At 43.4% G+C, this 4076-nt stretch overlaps 1 non-coding gene and 1 pseudogene across 1 annotated transcript; both read left to right on the forward strand.

Annotated features, from left to right (window-relative positions):
* Positions 1 to 2258: 2258 nt before the first annotated feature.
* On the forward strand, positions 2259 to 2422 carry LOC125976074 (U1 spliceosomal RNA). The gene has a single exon (XR_007484169.1). It is a non-coding gene; the product is annotated as a U1 spliceosomal RNA (small nuclear RNA).
* Positions 2423 to 3702: 1280 nt separating this feature from the next.
* On the forward strand, positions 3703 to 3846 carry LOC125976075 (U5 spliceosomal RNA; annotated as a pseudogene).
* Positions 3847 to 4076: the final 230 nt, after the last annotated feature.

The raw sequence follows: 4076 nt of genomic DNA on the forward strand, positions 1-4076 counted from the left end.
CCGTCGACGGTGTACAGCGCGTCGTCCTCCGTCAGCCAGATGATGGGTATGAGGGATCCCGGGTTTCGGCACCAAAACGTTAGAGATTTGCTCACTCCAACTTATTTTGCAAGAACCACACGGGAGACAAGCAAGTTCTTTTAGACACCTGCAGGTGGAGAGATCACTCGCTACAGGAATGAAATCTAAAAGTCTCCTTCCTGCAAGGGCATATTTATTAGGAGGAACAGAGTGGGGGTGAGAGTGGACAGGTTTGGTGTACCCCCGGCCTCTGATAAGATCAGAGCAGGGGGTGTTTTACACTGTTGTGGGAAACAGAACAACTTTGATTGCTTCCCCTGCAGCTGGTCAATCAAGCAGAGGAAGCAACCACTTCATCTTACTCTGCATTGTGAGGGCAAGACAAGATTGATTTAATCATTATAGTTTACATTCCAACATAATCCTACGATAAAGATAACCTGGAAAACCCTAACAGAGTTAATTTAACTCGGGTGGTTAGATTACGGACGAATCTCCGAACCCGGCTAAAACAAACCCGTTACCGGGAAGCCGGGGGCACCTTAATGCAAGAGGTGCGTTTGACAGGTCATATGCAAAAGTTTCATTCGTATGTAAAATAAATTTCAAGATTTTCCTTTATAAATCATTGGCTGTTCAGATCAGCAATATCAGTTAAACATATCATATAGCGGACAGAGACAAAGATAATTGAAAAGTGAAATGAAGTTCATGGGAGTTACAGATTTGTCAAGAAGAATGGTCCAATATACCTTCAACCAGAATCCACACTCTCATTGGAAGCTTTAGGAAGTATCTCGAGCAGTGGTTCTTAACCTTGTTGGCGGTACCAAACCCCACCAGTTTCATATCAAAGTCAAAGTCAAAGTCAGCTTTATTGTCAATTTCTCCACATGCCAAAGACACACAAAGAAACCGAAATTTCGTTCCCCCCTATCCCACGGTGACAAGACATGGCCCACAACAGACAAACAAGTGAACAAGTATAACAAAAGCGTGCTGAATAAATAATGAATAAATAACAACAAATAAATAAATAAAAAAGAGGAGCAAAAAAAAAAAAAAAAAAAGGAGCAAGTGCGCGTACAGCAGACATTCCAGAAAATAGCGCAACAGTGCCGCACGCTACGCAGAAGGGGGTAGCGAGTTCAGGGCCCTAACAGCCTGGAGTAAGAAGCTGTTGGCGAGTCTGGTGGTGCGGGAGCGCAGGCAGAACGTCAAACAAAGAGTGAGCCGGGTGACTCACATCTCTCGCAATCGAGGTTGCCTTGCGGGTGAGATGGGAGGTGTAAATGTCCTTCAGGGAGGGGAGCGAAGCACCAATAATCTTACCAGCCGTATTCACTATGTGCTGCAGGGCCTTCAAGTTCTGTTCAGTGCAGTTACCACCCCAGATAGCGATGCAACTGGTGAGGACGCTCTCAATGGTGCCACGGTAGAATGTAGACACGACTGCCTGAGGAGCACATGCACGCCTGAGCTTCCGCAGGAAGTACAGGCGGCGCTGAGCTTTCTTTTCCAGTGACGAGGTGTTTGCGGACCAGGAGAGGTCCTCACTGATGTGCACCCCCAGGAACTTGGTGCAGCTCACCCTCTCCACCACAGCACCGTCGATGATCAGCGGCAGGCGGCGCTGAGCTTTCTTTTCCAGTGACGAGGTGTTTGCGGACCAGGAGAGGTCCTCACTGAACATGCCTGGAAGTCGATGCCGGTGCTTGGGGCCGTGTGGCGGTGAACTATTTATGTTATAGTTATTTGATATATTTGTCATTTTCAAAACTTGTTCAGAAAAAAAATATATTATTCAGTGGTAATGTTGGACGTTTTCAATAAATACAAATTCATACAGTTTTAGGGTTCTCAGGTTAAAAGAGGCAATGCATGATAGGCATGTTTTTGCCGATATATTATTTTTACTTTATTTTTTATGGTTTGTTATGGTTGCTGCCATCACCACTAGATGGCGACGAAGACAAAGGAGGTGAACAAAGGCGTGGGGGTAGGGGCAATGAAGGGTAGAAAAAGAAGCAAAGCATGGTGATAGTGTCTCTTAATCTATGTTTTACTTAATTTATAATGCTTTGGTTTTGTAATGACCAAAGGTACTTTTTAAACAGTTCTACGAATCCTGTTTCATCCACTGAGTGTGTATGTGTGCCACACGTTTTTAGCAATTAAGCCCGTGACTGAAGATGGCGTGTGCGGTAAAGACGTCGGCCCGGCAACTTGTACAGTTCATACCTACCTGGAAGGGGAGACACCATGATCAAGAAGGTGGTTCACCCAAAGTGAGGCTCAGCCATTGCACTCTGGTTGTGCTGACCTCTGCAAATTCCCCTACTGTGGGAATCTCAACTGCATTATTTCTGGTAGTGGGGGACTGTGTTCGCGCTCTCCTCTGGTCTTTCTGATGAAAACAAAAATTAAGCGCAGTAGTACGCACATGGAGTTGAAGTCTGCGATGCTGTGACACACTGAACGCTTTTGATTATGTAATTAACTGTACTCTGGAACTGTGTGTCAGGGTTTTCCAGATTATCCTTATCGTATGATTATGTTGGAATGCAGCCTGTAATAAATAACGTAGCTAGATTAGTTTTATGCTTATGTTGGAATGCAACCTGTGATAAATAACCTAGCTTGTCCCATCCTACACAAAGTCGTAAAACACCCTTTGCTATGTTTTGACTAGTGGTCAAGGGCTTTCTCTATTCAGTCCACTCTTACCCCCACCCTGTTTCTCTTAATAAAAATGCTCTTGCAGGAGCCGTGAGTCAGACCTCCATTCGAACATCGCTGTACGCACAGCGACAAATGGACTCTCCACCTGCAGGTGTCTAAAAGGACTTACTCGTCTCCCGTGTGGTTCTTGCAAAATAAGTTGGAGTGAGCGAATCTCTAACACTGTGCATTTGCTCGCTAAACTGTATTCACCAAATTAGTAAATGCAAAATAATATGTAATTACCACGTTCCTGACTCGTCATATGATATGAACGTGTCAAAACCTTTTTGTCGGCTGTAGGTCTGTCTTTTTAAGAATTCGCCGGATTGTTTTTCCTCATACATCACAAGTATGGATTTCTAGAGAACAACTTTTACTTTCTAAAGTAAAATATTTTCAAATGTCAAATATCAAACGCCACCAACGCAGTGGAGGTGAATTACACTCCAAACCATGCCAGCAACGTCAAAAGCCTCAATTATTTGCGACACAAGCGAGACATAGAGCATTTCTGAAGTTTGAAAAACCATTTGAGAAATTACGATCGTATTTTGTTTCCTGATTTGTGTTGAATAAAGTTATGAAATTACAAATTTTCAAATAAAACACAGGGATGGGATCATTTCCCGTTCTCTCAGACCAAAAGTACACGTACCAAGACATACAACTGTTTTTACCTTCAATAATCAAAATAGACGCCCAATATAATTGAAAGAACGAGCGCCGTCAGTGTTCGATCAGATACCTACAATCCTGTGCGCCAACAATGTTTAAAGTAAGTGAGACATTAATGAACACAAAATACTCGTTTAAACATTCTATTTTGCTTGAGTCCTTGTAAGTATAGTAAATCCATCAACTTCTATTGTTTGAATGTTGCTGCAATTTGAGTGCGAGACCGCCTGTGAATTTAGTGAGACCAGCAGTGGGATGGCCCGTTTTGACTCAGATTTTCAGATACTCGTTCCTCTTCAGATCGAATAAATCTTTCGCCTTTTACTAAAGATTTCTGTGGAGAGGAACAATAAGAGTATATCATTTCCGTGGAGAGGAACAATAAGAGTATATCTCAATTTGTTGATGCTCTGTGAAAGCAGAGCGTTCTTTCTCTTTTTGCAACGGATAGCCGCCTATATCATACTCCGTGCAACAATCATACGTTCGCATAATTCATACCGGCACATATGTGAACATGTTCACATAAACAGAGAAATTATGCCGAGAATTATGGAGACAGCTTCCTGGACCTAGTCTACTCGGCGCAAAAGGGAGCTTTCAAAGCCACCCCCCTCCCCCATCTGGGGCTTTCTGACCATCTCACCGTTTTGCTT

Source organism: Syngnathus scovelli, unplaced genomic scaffold (genome assembly GCF_024217435.2).
Source record: "Syngnathus scovelli strain Florida unplaced genomic scaffold, RoL_Ssco_1.2 HiC_scaffold_99, whole genome shotgun sequence".
Taxonomy (NCBI): Eukaryota; Metazoa; Chordata; class Actinopteri; order Syngnathiformes; family Syngnathidae; genus Syngnathus; species Syngnathus scovelli.